Source organism: Tympanuchus pallidicinctus, unplaced genomic scaffold (genome assembly GCF_026119805.1).
Source record: "Tympanuchus pallidicinctus isolate F22 unplaced genomic scaffold, pur_lepc_1.0 scaffold17, whole genome shotgun sequence".
In the NCBI taxonomy this organism is placed as follows: domain Eukaryota; kingdom Metazoa; phylum Chordata; class Aves; order Galliformes; family Phasianidae; genus Tympanuchus; species Tympanuchus pallidicinctus.
This window is the reverse complement of record NW_026294690.1, coordinates 3,122,916-3,134,045: the sequence shown is the minus strand read 5'-3', so window position 1 is coordinate 3,134,045 and position 11,130 is coordinate 3,122,916. Positions and strand designations below refer to the sequence as shown.

General features: G+C 39.2%; 1 protein-coding gene across 2 annotated transcripts in view; it reads left to right on the top strand.

The window, feature by feature from the left end:
* The window catches only part of CENPP (centromere protein P), a 116,941-nt gene that overhangs the window by 67,591 nt on the left and 38,220 nt on the right, over window positions 1–11,130 (top strand). The gene's annotated exons all lie outside the window — the stretch shown is intronic.

Sequence of the window (11,130 nt, the reverse complement as noted above, 5' to 3'; positions counted from 1 at the left end):
AAGAACTTCCCCCTAACATCCAACCTAAATCTTCCCTCCTCCAACTTGGATCCAACTGGTTCTTTAGTTGACTTCCTTCTGTGCTAAGAAGCACAGCTTGGATTTTTATTATAATCTAAGTGTAATGTGTCAGCATTTGCAAAATGGCAGTTTAAGTCCCATACTGGTTAATTGGTCTACGGTTAGTTTCTTCAGGAAGAAATAGATATTACACCAACGCTTAAACCATGGGTGAGATCGTGTCAGACAAGATAAGAGTTGTGTTACTTCCTGCATTGTTTTTCAGTTCCAGCAGAATAGATGAGTGATGATAAACTTTCTCCCAATTGCTGTTCCCAAAGAATGAAATTACAGTTTAAAGAGCAATCACATTCCCACATAAAAATCTGAGAGATGATCTTTAAGTCTATTGAAATCTCAAATTGCATGTATCTGCACTCCTGCCTGCATTTAGAAACCAAAGCTTCCTAACCAAATACTCTTGTGATTTGAAGACATTGGTTTGGATGCACTTTAGCAATTTAATACAAATTTGTTCTTTAAACCTCTAAAGTTTTCTTGGCTCTTTAACAGAAGAGAGGGTGCTCTGAGGGCTGTGATATGAATGCAATGGTTTCTTCTTTTTCACTTCTTTCAGCAGAAAAATGCTGAATCAACTGTTTTGGCTGTTCCTAGCTTTGCTGAAACCCTGCATGTTCCTGTGCTTGGCGACAGCTCAGTTTTGATGCTTTTAAATATACATATATGTATTTGTTTTTTAATTTTCTGGCAAGTGAAGCAGTATCTAGAAGAAATGTCACCATCCTGTCTTGCAATAGATATCAATTTGATAGCAGTAACTATTGATCTCATTGACATGCTTACGTTCTTGTAATGAAACTGTTTAGTATCACAAATACAAGCTTAGTAATCTTATTATGCGTATGGTTGCATTCTAAAACAAAATGCTCAAAAATAACCCTTCCAGGTCACAGGAGTACAAAATTCTGGTATTTAAATGTTGGCTGTTGATAGCAGTACTGAACATTAAAATAGGCCAGTGGTTTCAGTCTAATTTTTGTGTCTATTAAACACAGCATATTTCCAATTTACGAAAACTAACTACTCTTGCAGAATTCCTCTCTGGGGTCCCTGTTTCCAATTTACTTGAAGGTTTGGACCCAATGGCATTTCATGAGCCAGCACAGCAGGGCAGTTGTAGAGTCTTGAATGAAAGCTGGAGTGTGCAACTGAGAGGTTTGATGCTAGGTGCTTGATGTTCTGCTCATCTCACTTTATAGGTAACACTGCAGTGTTCTTCTGTAGGATGTGGAGCAGACATACAAACAATTTAGCTGCAGTCTACTGAGCTTAGGATCAGCTGCTGCTATCTTGGATCTGTTATAAAGCAGTTGATTTGCGGTGATACATTTGCAGATACTATGGAAAGCAAAATTGATCCTACTGTTTTCTGCTCTTTTATGAAGAGCAGATTTGGGTTTTAAGTTGGTTCAACAAGATGTGTGGCAGTCGTGTAGTCCAGGACATTCAGGTTTAATTGACAAAAGATGCTCTTTAATAGAAAGGACTCTGAGCAACAGTATGTATGTTCTCTTCTATATTGGATGTTTAGTAAATGAAAGTTGATTGAAAGTGGAACTGTTCAGGTGTTTACAGTGATTTCTACTTCCAACAGTGAAGGAACTGATAGGAAATTAGAATTCTGTTCTTAAAACGTTACCTTGATTTCTTTATCAAAAGGAACTATATTTTTATTGCTTAGTGTGTCTGAGCTGTCAAGCATATGCTGCCATATGTGGATTATGCTTACACTGCAGTCTTTTTTTTTTTTTAGGTTGATCTTGTATATATTTGTTTTTGTAAGGCAAAATAAATACTTTTTCATTTACTAGCACTGTTTATAAATGTGGTTTACATAAAGTGATGAATCTAACATCAACTGCAAAAATCTGTCTTGGAGACTGCCCATCACATTTTAATAACATGACTTATTCCTTTCATGCTCAGAACCAGCCCATGTTGAGAGCAGTCGCACATTTTGATTTTAACCATTTCTTGGCTTTTCTCAACTTGAGCTACGGCATTCAAGCTGTCTGAAAGCAGAGAAACTGTACTCTTCAGCTTTTTTGTTTGTCTTGACTCTCCAGTAATTACGTGTCGGTACGTATTTAGGGATCATTGCTATTTATTGCAGTGCATTAGCTTTTATTTGTTAGTATGTACTTTTTTGCATATTTTTGACAGCCAAGTTGGAAACAGCAACAACTGTTTCATTTTGCAGTCTGGCCTTTATTAACATATTATATATAGATTTACTGTCTACATGGAGAAATATGTCACAGCTTGTGGTGTTAAAAGAGCTGGGATCCAATTCTACACGTACCCATGTGATTGTCAGATTTATCATTGACTGTCAGCAGCATCTGCTAAGGGTTTGCCTTGTATTTTTAATGTTCTATGCAATCAGTGATCTGGCAATCATGACTGACTAGAGAGGTGAAACGGTAACCCAAAGACACAGATCTAGTCCTTCACCATTGCAGTTTGGGTTGCCTTAGATGAGTAAGTTAAGTTGGTTCTACCTTAGGCTGCAGATCAGTACAAACATCTCCATGTGGGAATACTGCTGAAGTAGTCCCAGGCTGCCTTCTTCCCACCTTGATTCTCATCTCCTTGATCCCGTAAATAATTTAGAACTTGACTGGATGGGGAATCTGCTCTACCTGGGAAATAATTTGCTTGATGAAGAAAGGTCTTGAAATAGTTCTGGTTCCAGTACATGTCAGTTATTCGTATTGCTTTGGAGTTTTGTGCAAAAACTTGAGTTTTGATAGCATTGTATGACAGTTTTATGGAATACAATGCTGATCTTTCTTATAGGCATTGGGAGCACAGACAGTGTTTCATGGAAAATCAAACAGTAGTTAAAATGAAAAGTTCTGCAACTAATGCCAAACTACTGAATCACTCAGATAATAGGGAAAATATTCTGTTTCTGAATGCTACATTCCCTCATAGAATACCAAGTGTTTACACTGTGAAAGTTTAACAATAAAATAAAAGCAAAAACAAAAGCAAAAGACTGGTGGCCTGCAAAGTAAAGGCATCCTGTTTTTCCTTTTTTCTCTGTTTTATATAGAAGCCTAAATGATAGTTTTCTTAGAACCTTTTGAAAGGTTCATGTTGTTCAGAGTGTAAGACAGCGTTTAAGACATCTGAGATCAACTTCCATTGAGTGTTAGATGCTTTGAGGGGAAAAAGAGAGCCGTGCCCACCTCGTTCTTTGTATTCCAGTACAACGTGAAGTGTTCCGAGTCTGTTAGTCAGCCTGCTAAGATAATTTGGTATGGCACTGTGCTTGTATCTAGCTTTGCTTATCAACAAAAGCAATTTAAATTGCACTGGAAATTCAAGGATCTAAAAGAAAGTGACTGGGTCAGTTTATGACAGAAACTATTAAAAGCAGAAGCAATGTATGTGACACTTATAGTCACTGTCCACAGTTTGCACGTCAGGTTTAATGAAGTACATTAGTCTGTAAATAGATTGCATGTACTTCCAGCATATACTGTTGTGTTGCTGGAAAAAGTAACATTTCTAGGAAGGTGTCCAAAGTCTGTTTGATTGCAGGTTTTGAAATACGCATTTTGTTACTGTGGAATAGTTGAAGACTTTCAGAAACATTCTTAATAAAGTAAGGCTATTATCTCACTAAAGAAGTTACTGCCCTGCTATATTACTTCATCTCGCCTCTGTTCTCAGATGCGTGCTTTGCTCCTGAGAATTCTGTAGGAGTGTCTCACTTGCGTCTCATTGGCACAGTAGCAGTAGAGCTGTTCTGCAGGGCTGGGTCTGACACTACATGCTTTGGGAAACTTCTGAAAGACTGCTCTTTAGTTGTAGTTAACTACAGCTCTTATGGTTTTAATATTATTTTATCATTTAATTATGAAATCATAACTATTAAGCAATTTGTAGGGTTTTTTTTCTACATCGGCACATAAAGAACAGAATTCACATTGCTTTTATTTGCTCATATATATGTCATGAGGTGTTTTACTGAATTTTAGCATGTTTCATTCTTTTTCTTTTTCAACTGTAGAGAAAAACCACAAGTAAGTTTAAGAAGAAAAGGCACAAATATAGAAACTAAGTGTAAATGGGAGAAACCTTGCAGTGTTTAATATACTGTAGGTGGTCTACTAAATATGCAGTGTGAGGTGGTTGCACCTCTGTGCAAGCTCAGTCTTGCTTGCCATTGTACACACGGGACAGGGCAGTAGGCAGCATCATACCAAGCACTCTGAAGAAAACAATCCCATCCCAGCTGAAAATAAGGCATAGGTGTTAGAAGCAGAGTTGGCAAGTAGGCAGATGAAAGCCCAAGACACAAAAAACTTGACAGCTAAGCTGAAAGACCAGATAGAAACTAGCAGAGAAATTGGAATTGTCTGACATACAGCTCAATGTACTAATTTTAAAGGTATTTTGTTGGAAATGCAGGAATGCTTTAGTAAAGATGGTTGGTTGCCTGGATGGTTTTGCACTGCTTTTTATCATAGATAGAAACTCACTGATGATAGAACTTACTTTTACCACTTGGTGGAAATACTTATGTAAGTTGAAAGAAAACCGTATATCGTAATTGCATGTATAAACTTGTGGTGTGGAAAATGAGGCCTTTTCGTAGAACAATTTGTTAAGCCAAGGCTGTGATTTTTTTCATGAATGCTTATATTACACAGAATTGTGATTTCCATTGGTTTGCTGGCAGCAGTACTAAATAACTTTGACTTTGGAAAGTAAGCTTACTTACCAATATTAAAAATTAAATAATAAAAAAATATAAAAAAAACCACAAAACCAATCACTGAGGTAATTTCTCTACATATGATTTCAATAGAAGTATACCATTGTTTTGTTGGTTTTATTATAATTTCTGCGTAAGATGTTAAGGTGAAAGGTGCACATATCCTATTTCTTTGCTCAGAAGATTGGAGTGAGATTTAATTCAGCAAAAATAGAGTTAGCCAATGTTGCTTTCATTCATGGCATTACTAGAGTCTATCCAAATAATCTTCAAAGTAAATATATATTGTATAAAACCCAGATCTGTTTGAATCCATGTGTCATGCAAAAAGCAAGAGAATAATAATTTTGCATTTTCCAGTACAAAACAAGTACAACACAAAAGAAATGAGTGCATGACATACTCAAAAGAAAAATATTTCATGCAACTGTGCATACATATGAATGAAACATATGCTAAAATTCAGCATACAGGTCAGCAATGGAAACATGCAAGAAATTGTAGTAGGTTTTAATGTTCGATTTATACCCAAAATGTAATTGGTCTAATTGAAAAAGAATGTATCTTCCAGAATTCTCCATTATGAGAGTCAAACTTGGTGAAAACTGGAAAAAGAGTTCTCCCTGGGAGACTGGTATTTGGTTGGGTTTTATTGAACAAGTTCACAACTGCCTTCCGTTAGAAGAAAACAAGCCGTATGTACATGTGTGTATGTTTTAAACAAAGAATGTGCATTGAAATGGGGATCTGAACCATGAGAGAGAGATTCACAAGGGCAGTCAACCTCTAGCTCACAGGGCTTTTAAGGAATGGAAAGCCTGAGGCTGGAGGATGTAATGTCATGGCACAACCAACCTTCAGGATCTTAGAGAAATTGCTGTGAAAAAAGTGAAGTCAATTTTAATCCTTCTTTTTGCAATTTTCATCCTGTAAAAATATCATTACATAATCACTTAGAAGATTTTTGTCTTGTTTGATAGTTTTGTTGAATATCTAATATTTCCACAGCTGTGTTCAGTATTATTCCTTTGAGAAAAATATGTCTTGTGGAAAAAAATAGGTCAACTTTTATATATTTTCCCTAGGAAGGGCTATCATATGAAAAGTTCCCACAGAGAAACATGGTTATATTTTGCTAATACTCCATGCAGAGCCTGGTGTTTTTCTGTGTGAATACTCCTAATGCTACACTTGGAACAATTTTTTTTATTCTGAATTGACAGAACTGCCTCAATATACTTGATAGAAAATGGTAAATTAGCTGATCTGTTCATCTGCACTGTGTTAATACAAAGACCAATCTCAGTCAGAAGCTACACATTACAGAAATTTTACCTTCAGTAACTATGAGAGATCTGTGTCCTGTACAAAGAATAAGCAAAAATGAAATGAAATTTCTACCAAACCACAGTAACCATTCACTAGTGGCACTAGGAAGTTCCTTGCAGCAGGTTAAAGAAGGCGTGTGGTGTTTGTGAAGGTGAGCATTTTAAATAAAGCCAGCGTTCATGCTTTAAGTTACTTCAATTGAGAAATCCTTGAAAAAAATCCATTTAATGAATGAAGTTGGGATGGCTCAAGCAGGCATTATTGCTTTGGGGAATTCACTTTACTTTTGAGAGTTTGTTCTCCTCTTGTAGGGAAGATGCAGGGTGTGTGTCACAGAATCATAGAATCACAAGGTTAGAAATGACCTGCGAGACCATCTAGTCCAACCGTCCTCCCATCACCATTACTGCCATAAGCACTAAACCATATCTCATAGCTACTTATCCAGACTCCTCTTGAACACTGCCAGGGACGGCGACTCCACCACCTCCCTGGGCAGCCATTGCAGTGCCTGACCACTCTCTGAGAGAAAAAGTTCTTCCTTATGTCTAACCTAAACCTCCTCAGGTACGGCTTGCGGCCATTTCCTCGGGTCCTGTTTGTTGCCTAGGAGAAGAGGCCAAAGCCCTCCTCACCACAACCTCCCTTCAGGAAGTTGTAGAGCGCACTGAGGTCTCCCCTGAGCCTCCTCCACACTGAACAATCCCAGCTCCCTCAGTTGCTCCTCGTAAGACTTGTGCTCCAGACCCCTCACCAGTTTCGTTGCCCTTCTCCGGACACGTTCCAGGGCCTCAATGTCTTTCTTGTAGTGAGGGGCCCAAAACTGAGCACAGCAATCAAGGTGCAGCCTCCCCCTGCTGACTACAGAGGGATGATGACCTCCCTGCTCCTGCTGACCACACTATTTCTAATGTAGGCCAAGATGCCGTTGGCCCTCTTGGCCACCTGGGCACACTGTTGGCTCATGTTCAGCCGAGCATCAATCAGTACCCCCAGGTCCTTCTTTTCTTCACACTCACAGCCACCCATCCCCAAGCCTGTCGCGCTGCATGGGGCTGTTGTACCCAAAGTGCAGGACCCGGCACTTGGCCTTGTTGAACCTCATCCCATTCACCTCAGCTCAGTGATCCAGCTTATCCAGATCCCTCTGCAGGGCCTCGCTACCCTCAGGCACATCGACACCATCTCCCAACTTGGTGTCGTCTGCGAACTTACTGATGGTGCACTCAATGCCCTCATCTAGGTCATCAACAAAGATATTGAACAAGATGGGCCCCAGTACCGACCCCTGGGGGACTCCACTTGAAACAGGTCGCCAGTTGGACTTAACTTCATTCACCACTACCTGCTGGGCACGGCCCTCTAGCCAGTTCCTTACCCAAAACATGGTGTACCTGTCCAGGCCACGGGCAGCCAGTTCCCCCAGGAGAATATTGTGAGAGACCGTGTCAAAGGCTTTGCTGAAGTCTAGGTGGACTACATCAACACCTTTCCCTTGTCTACCAGTCTGGTCACCCGGTCGTAGAAGGAGATGAGGTTGGTCAAACACGACCTGCCTTTCATGAACCTGTGTTGGCTGGGTCTGATCCCCTGGATGCCACGCATGTGCTGTGTGATCTCACCCATGATGATTTGCTCTGTAACTTTCCCTGGTACCGGAGTCAGGCTGACAGGCCTGTAGTTCCTCGGATCCTCCCTAAATGTCCATTGCGGTTGGCATGCTTGTAGGTCTGGATGTGATGTATGAGGCTGGAGCATCATTGCCTTTTGACATTCATAGGAAAAGAGGATAGCTAAACCCCTGCAAATCCCAAACACCAGGCAAACGTTCATACAACAGTCATTGCTATGTTGTTGTGGCATTGTACATTTCTCCATGTTGAAAAAAAGGCCATTACTGAATATACAGCTTTGAAGGTAACGCCCAAAGTAAACCTCATTACCCATAAAACCGAAGCTCATAAACTGTGAGAATAAGCTACAAGGATAACTAGTTACAAGGACAGAGTTTTAGGGGATAGCTTTCCGTAGGCCTACGAATAGGTATCAGTGAAAGACAGAGCTGTGCTTCTGGATTTGGCGTGTGACTGAAGCAGGATTCATGCATGCTGTGAGGACTCACATACAGCAGCACAGCTCCCAGGTGGTGATGAGAGGTGAAGCTGTCAACAGCTCTCTAGCTCGCCTCCCTGTTCAAATGAGAAGCCCCTTCGTTTGTATCTTGTAGTGTCATTGGAAACGTGATTCATTGCTGGGGAATTTCTAGTATGGAGTGAAAAGGCAGTCGTATATTGCTGCAAGAAACTTCACTGCAGTGCCCAGATTGTGTACTGGGAAACTTTATGAGCTCTGTTCACAGGCTGGAAGTTCTATTCAGCACCAGTAAGACGAGGCTCTGTACAAAGTGCTTAAGAACAGCTGTACTGGATCAGATCAGAGCTCATTTAGTCCAGACTCCTGTCTTTGGCAATAGCCAAAAATAGTTCCACAGACAAAGGGTGCTGCAGTTTATTATATTCCTTTGCTTTTAGTTTCCCTAAAGTAAAGTTGGGATTTTAAGACAGCTCCTCCGTTCAGCTTTGAGATTCATCTTGAGATAATTTGACTTTTTTATGCCTTACCCTTGAGGACTGCTCATTTATTGCGTGAAAAAGTTGACACTATAATGCTAGCAAGTCTGTTAGATTAGTCTTTCTTTACTAACTGGAGTATTTCAGTATAATAAAATGAATGATAATTTATCCTGGGTTGTTTTACAGTGTGACCAGAACTGTTTTACACAGTATTGACTATGTAAATTCCTTTACAGAACTGTTTTACACAGTGTTGACTATGTAAGTTCCTTCACAGAACAGTATATAAATGTTTTCACAAGGGTAATTTAGTGAAGTAATAGCTGTTACAACTTGTTCATCTCGTATGAGCTGTAACATAAGTTTTTGAAACGTCCTCTTTGATATTCTCCATTCCCTTCTTCAAGCAAAAGGGAAAAAAAGTCTTTTTCCTTTAAAATTTATGGGTTTTGCCCTAAAGTGGGGTCGGGTGTCTATTAGCAAAGAACGTGTAATGGCACTTTATAGTTCACATACGGATAACACCAGGGCAATGTATTTCCATTGAATCACCGTAGCAGTTCTAACAAAATTGTAAAAATTGTTCTTGGTGCTGTTTGGGTGAGGCTTCTTGGTTCTTGAATCAGTGTAAAACTTTAAAGCACTGTGGTAATTTTCTAGGATAACAGCAACTAAATACACGGTGATTACATGATTGCTTCTTTGTGTGGAAAAGCAGATCTGTTTAATACATCTTAGAGTTTTGTATTTGATGTCTTCCCTACTTTTAGATGGAAAATTTGTTCCAACATTTTTCCACAATATTTTGAGCCTTGCGACTGTTCATAAGTTGTTGACATCATTAAACCAGAGCTCTTATTTCATGTCTGCTATTTTTCCCCCCATTTAAAATGTTTTTCAATATGCCAGAGGAAATAAAATTAAAGCCTTTTACCTTGAAATAGAGAGTTTGGGATGTGATGGTAACTAGCTATAATGGAAGGGTAATGTTACTAAATAAGGAAGAGCAGCAGGGATCTGTCTTTGGTCCATTAGAAAACAGAGAAGTATGTCTTTTGAATGAGTCAAACATATTATTATGAACTAGTTTTTTTGGATTGCTGTTTATACTTCTGTTACTTTTCAAGAAGGGCACTAAGGCTGTTGTGCAGACTGTCCTCCAAACGAGCAGGAGCTCATTTTGTTTCATGCCTTTAAACAGAAGTTACCCTTTGCAGGTTGTTTCAAACTAAAAAAAAGTCTAAAGAAGCATTACCTGTTGGCTCCATTGTGCCAGCAGCTTCCAGTGAGTAGAAGCTTTCATGGATTACATTAGGAAGCTTCCAGCTTGCAGACTACCAGATATCTTACAGCTCTACAAATATGCAATCTGCAGGCTTGTTTGTTGAAAATTGCTTCATGTATACAGTTATCACAATTATCATGTAGGATTATTTTGGTAGTATTATTTCATATTTGTAACATTTTACTGGACGTAGTTTTGTATTCTCTGAAAAAAAACCGTACATTGGAATGTAAATATAGAATTTCAAATTAGAAAATGTTTTCTCATTTAGAGAAAATGAGAGTTTAGGCTAGTTGACATTTGTATTACTGCACAACAGAGATGATCTATTTGTTTTGTTGCCAGGATATAGCTGTTTTTAAAGTTTCCCCCATAAGAGAGATGTTACAATTTCATTTATTTCTTTCTGTAAAACAGCAGCCAAAACACTGGGAGAGAAGTGATGAACTCGTGCTTTCCAGCTCTGATTACTGAACACTAAGATCTTTTTTCAGTATGTGCCAGTGTGATGCTTGTAGAATCGAAATTTGGGAATGGTGTCAACCACTCTCTGTTGTGCTATGTGAAACAGTGCCCTGGGTGACATTCAATTTGTTTTCTTGGGTCATTACAGAGCTAGAAGTCACGCCTCAAACCTTCTCTTGAGGCAAAGCTCAGTGATTTGTAACCTAGACAGGAGGAAATCTCTTCATTCTTTTTTCAGTTGAAATGGAAAATGGAGAACTGTGGAGAATGGTATGTACTGTGAGCTGTACGTTTTTGGGAATGCAAAGGTTCTAATGGCTGGAACATGTGGAATAACTAATAGTGCTCTCATTTCATGCAAGTGAGATGGCTATTGCTTTTCTGAAAAGTTTTTGAAGAAAGTGCCTGTACCTTGTATTAGAGGAAGCACTGACTCTAGGTGTTGCCTCAAATTCAGAAAGCTATCCAATCCTCTGTGGTAACAGACCTATCTGCTGGACATGTTAGCAGTGTGAGTCCCTGTCTGCCCGGTCTTAGCAACCTGCAGCTTGTTCTCACTTGAATCTCTGGGTCAATACAAATGCACCTATGTCTGCATCTGGAAAACAAGAGAAAGAAGAGCATTTCTCTGCATCCACCCACATCTGATTTTGGTTCAAAACAGTTGC